Raw genomic sequence first — 12,487 nt, forward strand, 5'->3', positions numbered from 1 at the left:
ATCATGTTTCCGTCTCATGTGTTTAATATAGGGTCCAAGATCTTCTTTGTTTCTTTTTCCGTGTTTCAATTGACCCTATCCAATGTGTTTAACCAACCAACCAACCAACTAACCAACTAACTAATCAATCAATCAATCAATCAATCAATCAATCAATCAATCAATCAATCAATCAATCAATCTGTATGACTGTTTAATCATGACAGTTTATTGAAGGAACAAACTCTCAATTATTCAAGAAAAATTGAAATTTAATATTGTTCTTACGTCACTTCTGAAAAAAAATCCACATGTTCTCTGAAACTACAAGTACAATCGACCTCAAAATTTGCAGTCAGCAGGGCATACATGTACTAAAAGTTTATAAAAAAACTTGGTGCAGATATCTCTCACAGCTTTTCCTAGAGAAAAGCAATGGCAATGCCGTAAAAATCGCTTGCTAGGTCCGTAAATTTCAGTAAATACCTACAATAAAATGTCCGCTCCGAGATTGAAATACTAATCTGTGTTACAAACAGGTGCTGAAAAATGTACATTATCAGAAAATAATCAATAAATGTGTTTTAAAGTTACACCGGATCAATTAAATCCAAAACATGCACTGCTTGTGAACTGTCATCAAACTGTCAATTTCCTACAATGACAAAAGAAATTACATTGTGTACATTCCATCTCTATAGATGTTGTCTGTTTAACGTCCCCACCTAAAAAGAAATAAAAAGACTATCTTTTCGTTATTATAAACCCGTGTCACGTGATGTGGCGCGCGCGCTGTACCTAAAATAAAAGAAAAACTTTCCAAACTAAACATGAAACTTCTCCGGTAACAATAATATAGACCCCATACAGAAACGAACAAACAAACAAACAAACAAACAAACAAACAAACAAACAAACAAACAAACAAACACCCCCCCCCCCCCAAATTCAATTAATTTTAAAGGGGGAAAGACCCCTACAATTGCTTTTTTAAAGCAATTGATTTATATTGTAAAAAACCTTTTTAACCATTCTGTTCCGTTAATAAAATAAAAAAAAAATCTCCCCGAGACCCCCTTTTGCCCCCCCCCCTTTTTTTTTAACCCTCCACTTACAACTGAATGTAGGTTGTGTGCTATCTATCCTATCAACGTAAAACGAACGACAACTCCAGTTTGATCCATATTATTAGGTCTTTCCACTTTTCTGTGGAAAGCCTATTGTATTTGTTCTGATTATTATTATTATTATTATTATTATTATTATTATTTTTTTCTTCCGCCAAATTTTGTTCTTGCGCAAAATGTTTGTTTCGCAATATGTCGCTTTGATATTTCTCATATGGTATCGTATAGTTTACGCGCTTTTAAATTTCACCCTGCTAAGGGAAACTATTTTCTTTGTAAGAGTTATCTCCCTTTTCACTGTTTGCACTCTGTGTGCATCTCCTTTGTAACAAAAAAAGAAAGCGACAAAATTCTTTTTACAAATTGTTCGTTACATCCTCAGTAATTTTTGGCGTATTTGGATCGAAGCGATTCGAAGAAATTTTATAGGAGTTATCTATCTTTACGGAATAAATTTGTCGGTATGTTTTTTTACCTCATAAACCGTTAACCGTATAACCCTAGAATGTTTTTATTTGAGTCCCCTGATTCCTAACTTAGAAAATTAGGTCAAGGTCAAAGGTCAAGGTCATATTTTAGATTTTCATATGTCTTTGATTTCCCTATAACTCTTGAACGGTTATAGATACAAAAAAATTAAGCAGTGAAAAATGCTTGGTACTTCAAGGGGCAACTTTTTTTACATTATGACTATATTGATTTTACCATCATGTAAGGGACATAACTCCCATCGATGGTTTTTAAAAAGCCATTTTTAGGCAAAACTCTTAAACAAAAGGTCCTTGACCCATAGGGTCTTTTGCAATGACCTTGTGGAGCAATGACCTTGACGACGGTTACAAGGTCAAAGGTCAAGGTCATCAAATTATGTGGTTTTGGCACTATTTAAACAGTTTTATGTGTGTTTGAATTTCAACCAACAAACCCACCAACCAACCAACCAACCAACCAATCAATCAATCAATCAATCATGATCATGATCAATCAACCAATAATGATCATGATCAATCAATCAATCATGTTTCCGTCTCATGTGTTTCTTATAGGGTTCAACCAACCAACCAACCAACCAACCAATCAATCAATCAATCAATCAATCAATCAATCAATCATGATCATGATCAACCAATCATGTTTCCGTCCCATGTGTTTAATAAAGGGTCCAAGATCTTCTTTGTGTCTTTTTCCGTGTTTCAATTGACCCTATCCAACGTGTTTAACCAACCAACCAACCAACCAACAAACCAACCAACCAACTAATCAATCAATCAATCAATCAGTCAATCAATCAATCAATCAATCAATCATGATCATGATCAATCAATCATGTTTCCGTCTCATGTGTTTAATATAGGGTCCAAGATCTTCTTTGTTTCTTTTTCCGTGTTTCAATTGACCCTATCCAACGTGTTTAACCAACCAACCAACCAACCAACCAACCAACCAACCAACCAACCAACTAATCAATTAATCAATCAATCATGATCATGATCAATCAATCATGTTTCCGTCTCATGTGTTTAATATAGGGTCCAAGATCTTCTTTGTTTCTTTTTCCGTGTTTCAATTGACCCTATCCAACGTGTTTAACCAACCAACCAACCAACTAACCAACTAACTAATCAATCAATCAATCAATCAATCAATCAATCAATCAATCAATCAATCAATCAATCAATCAATCAATCTGTATGACTGTTTAATCATGACAGTTTATTGAAGGAACAAACTCTCAATTATTCAAGAAAAATTGAAATTTAATATTGTTCTTACGTCACTTCTGAAAAAAAAATCCACATGTTCTCTGAAACTACAAGTACAATCGACCTCAAAATTTGCAGTCAGCAGGGCATACATGTACTAAAAGTTTATAAAAAAACTTGGTGCAGATATCTCTCACAGCTTTTCCTAGAGAAAAGCAATGGCAATGCCGTAAAAATCGCTTGCTAGGTCCGTAAATTTCAGTAAATACCTACAATAAAATGTCCGCTCCGAGATTGAAATACTAATCTGTGTTACAAACAGGTGCTGAAAAATGTACATTATCAGAAAATAATCAATAAATGTGTTTTAAAGTTACACCGGATCAATTAAATCCAAAACATGCACTGCTTGTGAACTGTCATCAAACTGTCAATTTCCTACAATGACAAAAGAAATTACATTGTGTACATTCCATCTCTATAGATGTTGTCTGTTTAACGTCCCCACCTAAAAAGAAATAAAAAGACTATCTTTTCGTTATTATAAACCCGTGTCACGTGATGTGGCGCGCGCGCTGTACCTAAAATAAAAGAAAAACTTTCCAAACTAAACATGAAACTTCTCCGGTAACAATAATATAGACCCCATACAGAAACGAACAAACAAACAAACAAACAAACAAACAAACAAACAAACAAACAAACAAACAAACAAACAAACACCCCCCCCCCCCCCAAATTCAATTAATTTTAAAGGGGGAAAGACCCCTACAATTGCTTTTTTAAAGCAATTGATTTATATTGTAAAAAACCTTTTTAACCATTCTGTTCCGTTAATAAAATAAAAAAAAAATCTCCCCGAGACCCCCTTTTGCCCCCCCCCCCCTTTTTTTTTAACCCTCCACTTACAACTGAATGTAGGTTGTGTGCTATCTATCCTATCAACGTAAAACGAACGACAACTCCAGTTTGATCCATATTATTAGGTCTTTCCACTTTTCTGTGGAAAGCCTATTGTATTTGTTCTGATTATTATTATTATTATTATTATTATTATTATTATTTTTTTCTTCCGCCAAATTTTGTTCTTGCGCAAAATGTTTGTTTCGCAATATGTCGCTTTGATATTTCTCATATGGTATCGTATAGTTTACGCGCTTTTAAATTTCACCCTGCTAAGGGAAACTATTTTCTTTGTAAGAGTTATCTCCCTTTTCACTGTTTGCACTCTGTGTGCATCTCCTTTGTAACAAAAAAAGAAAGCGACAAAATTCTTTTTACAAATTGTTCGTTACATCCTCAGTAATTTTTGGCGTATTTGGATCGAAGCGATTCGAAGAAATTTTATAGGAGTTATCTATCTTTACGGAATAAATTTGTCGGTATGTTTTTTTACCTCATAAACCGTTAACCGTATAACCCTAGAATGTTTTTATTTGAGTCCCCTGATTCCTAACTTAGAAAATTAGGTCAAGGTCAAAGGTCAAGGTCATATTTTAGATTTTCATATGTCTTTGATTTCCCTATAACTCTTGAACGGTTATAGATACAAAAAAATTAAGCAGTGAAAAATGCTTGGTACTTCAAGGGGCAACTTTTTTTACATTATGACTATATTGATTTTACCATCATGTAAGGGACATAACTCCCATCGATGGTTTTTAAAAAGCCATTTTTAGGCAAAACTCTTAAACAAAAGGTCCTTGACCCATAGGGTCTTTTGCAATGACCTTGTGGAGCAATGACCTTGACGACGGTTACAAGGTCAAAGGTCAAGGTCATCAAATTATGTGGTTTTGGCACTATTTAAACAGTTTTATGTGTGTTTGAATTTCAACCAACAAACCCACCAACCAACCAACCAACCAACCAATCAATCAATCAATCAATCATGATCATGATCAATCAACCAATAATGATCATGATCAATCAATCAATCATGTTTCCGTCTCATGTGTTTCTTATAGGGTTCAACCAACCAACCAACCAACCAACCAATCAATCAATCAATCAATCAATCAATCAATCAATCATGATCATGATCAACCAATCATGTTTCCGTCCCATGTGTTTAATAAAGGGTCCAAGATCTTCTTTGTGTCTTTTTCCGTGTTTCAATTGACCCTATCCAACGTGTTTAACCAACCAACCAACCAACCAACAAACCAACCAACCAACTAATCAATCAATCAATCAATCAGTCAATCAATCAATCAATCAATCAATCATGATCATGATCAATCAATCATGTTTCCGTCTCATGTGTTTAATATAGGGTCCAAGATCTTCTTTGTTTCTTTTTCCGTGTTTCAATTGACCCTATCCAACGTGTTTAACCAACCAACCAACCAACCAACCAACCAACCAACCAACCAACCAACTAATCAATTAATCAATCAATCATGATCATGATCAATCAATCATGTTTCCGTCTCATGTGTTTAATATAGGGTCCAAGATCTTCTTTGTTTCTTTTTCCGTGTTTCAATTGACCCTATCCAACGTGTTTAACCAACCAACCAACCAACTAACCAACTAACTAATCAATCAATCAATCAATCAATCAATCAATCAATCAATCAATCAATCAATCAATCAATCAATCAATCTGTATGACTGTTTAATCATGACAGTTTATTGAAGGAACAAACTCTCAATTATTCAAGAAAAATTGAAATTTAATATTGTTCTTACGTCACTTCTGAAAAAAAAATCCACATGTTCTCTGAAACTACAAGTACAATCGACCTCAAAATTTGCAGTCAGCAGGGCATACATGTACTAAAAGTTTATAAAAAAACTTGGTGCAGATATCTCTCACAGCTTTTCCTAGAGAAAAGCAATGGCAATGCCGTAAAAATCGCTTGCTAGGTCCGTAAATTTCAGTAAATACCTACAATAAAATGTCCGCTCCGAGATTGAAATACTAATCTGTGTTACAAACAGGTGCTGAAAAATGTACATTATCAGAAAATAATCAATAAATGTGTTTTAAAGTTACACCGGATCAATTAAATCCAAAACATGCACTGCTTGTGAACTGTCATCAAACTGTCAATTTCCTACAATGACAAAAGAAATTACATTGTGTACATTCCATCTCTATAGATGTTGTCTGTTTAACGTCCCCACCTAAAAAGAAATAAAAAGACTATCTTTTCGTTATTATAAACCCGTGTCACGTGATGTGGCGCGCGCGCTGTACCTAAAATAAAAGAAAAACTTTCCAAACTAAACATGAAACTTCTCCGGTAACAATAATATAGACCCCATACAGAAACGAACAAACAAACAAACAAACAAACAAACAAACAAACAAACAAACAAACAAACAAACAAACAAACAAACACCCCCCCCCCCCAAATTCAATTAATTTTAAAGGGGGAAAGACCCCTACAATTGCTTTTTTAAAGCAATTGATTTATATTGTAAAAAACCTTTTTAACCATTCTGTTCCGTTAATAAAATAAAAAAAAAATCTCCCCGAGACCCCCTTTTGCCCCCCCCCCCCTTTTTTTTTAACCCTCCACTTACAACTGAATGTAGGTTGTGTGCTATCTATCCTATCAACGTAAAACGAACGACAACTCCAGTTTGATCCATATTATTAGGTCTTTCCACTTTTCTGTGGAAAGCCTATTGTATTTGTTCTGATTATTATTATTATTATTATTATTATTATTATTATTTTTTTCTTCCGCCAAATTTTGTTCTTGCGCAAAATGTTTGTTTCGCAATATGTCGCTTTGATATTTCTCATATGGTATCGTATAGTTTACGCGCTTTTAAATTTCACCCTGCTAAGGGAAACTATTTTCTTTGTAAGAGTTATCTCCCTTTTCACTGTTTGCACTCTGTGTGCATCTCCTTTGTAACAAAAAAAGAAAGCGACAAAATTCTTTTTACAAATTGTTCGTTACATCCTCAGTAATTTTTGGCGTATTTGGATCGAAGCGATTCGAAGAAATTTTATAGGAGTTATCTATCTTTACGGAATAAATTTGTCGGTATGTTTTTTTACCTCATAAACCGTTAACCGTATAACCCTAGAATGTTTTTATTTGAGTCCCCTGATTCCTAACTTAGAAAATTAGGTCAAGGTCAAAGGTCAAGGTCATATTTTAGATTTTCATATGTCTTTGATTTCCCTATAACTCTTGAACGGTTATAGATACAAAAAAATTAAGCAGTGAAAAATGCTTGGTACTTCAAGGGGCAACTTTTTTTACATTATGACTATATTGATTTTACCATCATGTAAGGGACATAACTCCCATCGATGGTTTTTAAAAAGCCATTTTTAGGCAAAACTCTTAAACAAAAGGTCCTTGACCCATAGGGTCTTTTGCAATGACCTTGTGGAGCAATGACCTTGACGACGGTTACAAGGTCAAAGGTCAAGGTCATCAAATTATGTGGTTTTGGCACTATTTAAACAGTTTTATGTGTGTTTGAATTTCAACCAACAAACCCACCAACCAACCAACCAACCAACCAATCAATCAATCAATCAATCATGATCATGATCAATCAACCAATAATGATCATGATCAATCAATCAATCATGTTTCCGTCTCATGTGTTTCTTATAGGGTTCAACCAACCAACCAACCAACCAACCAATCAATCAATCAATCAATCAATCAATCAATCAATCATGATCATGATCAACCAATCATGTTTCCGTCCCATGTGTTTAATAAAGGGTCCAAGATCTTCTTTGTGTCTTTTTCCGTGTTTCAATTGACCCTATCCAACGTGTTTAACCAACCAACCAACCAACCAACAAACCAACCAACCAACTAATCAATCAATCAATCAATCAGTCAATCAATCAATCAATCAATCAATCATGATCATGATCAATCAATCATGTTTCCGTCTCATGTGTTTAATATAGGGTCCAAGATCTTCTTTGTTTCTTTTTCCGTGTTTCAATTGACCCTATCCAACGTGTTTAACCAACCAACCAACCAACCAACCAACCAACCAACCAACCAACCAACTAATCAATTAATCAATCAATCATGATCATGATCAATCAATCATGTTTCCGTCTCATGTGTTTAATATAGGGTCCAAGATCTTCTTTGTTTCTTTTTCCGTGTTTCAATTGACCCTATCCAACGTGTTTAACCAACCAACCAACCAACTAACCAACTAACTAATCAATCAATCAATCAATCAATCAATCAATCAATCAATCAATCAATCAATCAATCAATCAATCAATCTGTATGACTGTTTAATCATGACAGTTTATTGAAGGAACAAACTCTCAATTATTCAAGAAAAATTGAAATTTAATATTGTTCTTACGTCACTTCTGAAAAAAAAATCCACATGTTCTCTGAAACTACAAGTACAATCGACCTCAAAATTTGCAGTCAGCAGGGCATACATGTACTAAAAGTTTATAAAAAAACTTGGTGCAGATATCTCTCACAGCTTTTCCTAGAGAAAAGCAATGGCAATGCCGTAAAAATCGCTTGCTAGGTCCGTAAATTTCAGTAAATACCTACAATAAAATGTCCGCTCCGAGATTGAAATACTAATCTGTGTTACAAACAGGTGCTGAAAAATGTACATTATCAGAAAATAATCAATAAATGTGTTTTAAAGTTACACCGGATCAATTAAATCCAAAACATGCACTGCTTGTGAACTGTCATCAAACTGTCAATTTCCTACAATGACAAAAGAAATTACATTGTGTACATTCCATCTCTATAGATGTTGTCTGTTTAACGTCCCCACCTAAAAAGAAATAAAAAGACTATCTTTTCGTTATTATAAACCCGTGTCACGTGATGTGGCGCGCGCGCTGTACCTAAAATAAAAGAAAAACTTTCCAAACTAAACATGAAACTTCTCCGGTAACAATAATATAGACCCCATACAGAAACGAACAAACAAACAAACAAACAAACAAACAAACAAACAAACAAACAAACAAACAAACAAACAAACAAACACCCCCCCCCCCCCAAATTCAATTAATTTTAAAGGGGGAAAGACCCCTACAATTGCTTTTTTAAAGCAATTGATTTATATTGTAAAAAACCTTTTTAACCATTCTGTTCCGTTAATAAAATAAAAAAAAAATCTCCCCGAGACCCCCTTTTGCCCCCCCCCCCTTTTTTTTTAACCCTCCACTTACAACTGAATGTAGGTTGTGTGCTATCTATCCTATCAACGTAAAACGAACGACAACTCCAGTTTGATCCATATTATTAGGTCTTTCCACTTTTCTGTGGAAAGCCTATTGTATTTGTTCTGATTATTATTATTATTATTATTATTATTATTATTATTTTTTTCTTCCGCCAAATTTTGTTCTTGCGCAAAATGTTTGTTTCGCAATATGTCGCTTTGATATTTCTCATATGGTATCGTATAGTTTACGCGCTTTTAAATTTCACCCTGCTAAGGGAAACTATTTTCTTTGTAAGAGTTATCTCCCTTTTCACTGTTTGCACTCTGTGTGCATCTCCTTTGTAACAAAAAAAGAAAGCGACAAAATTCTTTTTACAAATTGTTCGTTACATCCTCAGTAATTTTTGGCGTATTTGGATCGAAGCGATTCGAAGAAATTTTATAGGAGTTATCTATCTTTACGGAATAAATTTGTCGGTATGTTTTTTTACCTCATAAACCGTTAACCGTATAACCCTAGAATGTTTTTATTTGAGTCCCCTGATTCCTAACTTAGAAAATTAGGTCAAGGTCAAAGGTCAAGGTCATATTTTAGATTTTCATATGTCTTTGATTTCCCTATAACTCTTGAACGGTTATAGATACAAAAAAATTAAGCAGTGAAAAATGCTTGGTACTTCAAGGGGCAACTTTTTTTACATTATGACTATATTGATTTTACCATCATGTAAGGGACATAACTCCCATCGATGGTTTTTAAAAAGCCATTTTTAGGCAAAACTCTTAAACAAAAGGTCCTTGACCCATAGGGTCTTTTGCAATGACCTTGTGGAGCAATGACCTTGACGACGGTTACAAGGTCAAAGGTCAAGGTCATCAAATTATGTGGTTTTGGCACTATTTAAACAGTTTTATGTGTGTTTGAATTTCAACCAACAAACCCACCAACCAACCAACCAACCAACCAATCAATCAATCAATCAATCATGATCATGATCAATCAACCAATAATGATCATGATCAATCAATCAATCATGTTTCCGTCTCATGTGTTTCTTATAGGGTTCAACCAACCAACCAACCAACCAACCAATCAATCAATCAATCAATCAATCAATCAATCAATCATGATCATGATCAACCAATCATGTTTCCGTCCCATGTGTTTAATAAAGGGTCCAAGATCTTCTTTGTGTCTTTTTCCGTGTTTCAATTGACCCTATCCAACGTGTTTAACCAACCAACCAACCAACCAACAAACCAACCAACCAACTAATCAATCAATCAATCAATCAGTCAATCAATCAATCAATCAATCAATCATGATCATGATCAATCAATCATGTTTCCGTCTCATGTGTTTAATATAGGGTCCAAGATCTTCTTTGTTTCTTTTTCCGTGTTTCAATTGACCCTATCCAACGTGTTTAACCAACCAACCAACCAACCAACCAACCAACCAACCAACCAACCAACTAATCAATTAATCAATCAATCATGATCATGATCAATCAATCATGTTTCCGTCTCATGTGTTTAATATAGGGTCCAAGATCTTCTTTGTTTCTTTTTCCGTGTTTCAATTGACCCTATCCAACGTGTTTAACCAACCAACCAACCAACTAACCAACTAACTAATCAATCAATCAATCAATCAATCAATCAATCAATCAATCAATCAATCAATCAATCAATCAATCAATCTGTATGACTGTTTAATCATGACAGTTTATTGAAGGAACAAACTCTCAATTATTCAAGAAAAATTGAAATTTAATATTGTTCTTACGTCACTTCTGAAAAAAAAATCCACATGTTCTCTGAAACTACAAGTACAATCGACCTCAAAATTTGCAGTCAGCAGGGCATACATGTACTAAAAGTTTATAAAAAAACTTGGTGCAGATATCTCTCACAGCTTTTCCTAGAGAAAAGCAATGGCAATGCCGTAAAAATCGCTTGCTAGGTCCGTAAATTTCAGTAAATACCTACAATAAAATGTCCGCTCCGAGATTGAAATACTAATCTGTGTTACAAACAGGTGCTGAAAAATGTACATTATCAGAAAATAATCAATAAATGTGTTTTAAAGTTACACCGGATCAATTAAATCCAAAACATGCACTGCTTGTGAACTGTCATCAAACTGTCAATTTCCTACAATGACAAAAGAAATTACATTGTGTACATTCCATCTCTATAGATGTTGTCTGTTTAACGTCCCCACCTAAAAAGAAATAAAAAGACTATCTTTTCGTTATTATAAACCCGTGTCACGTGATGTGGCGCGCGCGCTGTACCTAAAATAAAAGAAAAACTTTCCAAACTAAACATGAAACTTCTCCGGTAACAATAATATAGACCCCATACAGAAACGAACAAACAAACAAACAAACAAACAAACAAACAAACAAACAAACAAACAAACAAACAAACAAACAAACACCCCCCCCCCCCCAAATTCAATTAATTTTAAAGGGGGAAAGACCCCTACAATTGCTTTTTTAAAGCAATTGATTTATATTGTAAAAAACCTTTTTAACCATTCTGTTCCGTTAATAAAATAAAAAAAAAATCTCCCCGAGACCCCCTTTTGCCCCCCCCCCCTTTTTTTTTAACCCTCCACTTACAACTGAATGTAGGTTGTGTGCTATCTATCCTATCAACGTAAAACGAACGACAACTCCAGTTTGATCCATATTATTAGGTCTTTCCACTTTTCTGTGGAAAGCCTATTGTATTTGTTCTGATTATTATTATTATTATTATTATTATTATTATTATTTTTTTCTTCCGCCAAATTTTGTTCTTGCGCAAAATGTTTGTTTCGCAATATGTCGCTTTGATATTTCTCATATGGTATCGTATAGTTTACGCGCTTTTAAATTTCACCCTGCTAAGGGAAACTATTTTCTTTGTAAGAGTTATCTCCCTTTTCACTGTTTGCACTCTGTGTGCATCTCCTTTGTAACAAAAAAAGAAAGCGACAAAATTCTTTTTACAAATTGTTCGTTACATCCTCAGTAATTTTTGGCGTATTTGGATCGAAGCGATTCGAAGAAATTTTATAGGAGTTATCTATCTTTACGGAATAAATTTGTCGGTATGTTTTTTTACCTCATAAACCGTTAACCGTATAACCCTAGAATGTTTTTATTTGAGTCCCCTGATTCCTAACTTAGAAAATTAGGTCAAGGTCAAAGGTCAAGGTCATATTTTAGATTTTCATATGTCTTTGATTTCCCTATAACTCTTGAACGGTTATAGATACAAAAAAATTAAGCAGTGAAAAATGCTTGGTACTTCAAGGGGCAACTTTTTTTACATTATGACTATATTGATTTTACCATCATGTAAGGGACATAACTCCCATCGATGGTTTTTAAAAAGCCATTTTTAGGCAAAACTCTTAAACAAAAGGTCCTTGACCCATAGGGTCTTTTGCAATGACCTTGTGGAGCAATGACCTTGACGACGGTTACAAGGTCAAAGGTCAAGGTCATCAAATTATGTGGTTTTGG

The sequence above is a fragment of the Mytilus trossulus genome, chromosome 1 (genome assembly GCF_036588685.1).
Source record: "Mytilus trossulus isolate FHL-02 chromosome 1, PNRI_Mtr1.1.1.hap1, whole genome shotgun sequence".
NCBI classification, from domain to species: Eukaryota; Metazoa; Mollusca; class Bivalvia; order Mytilida; family Mytilidae; genus Mytilus; species Mytilus trossulus.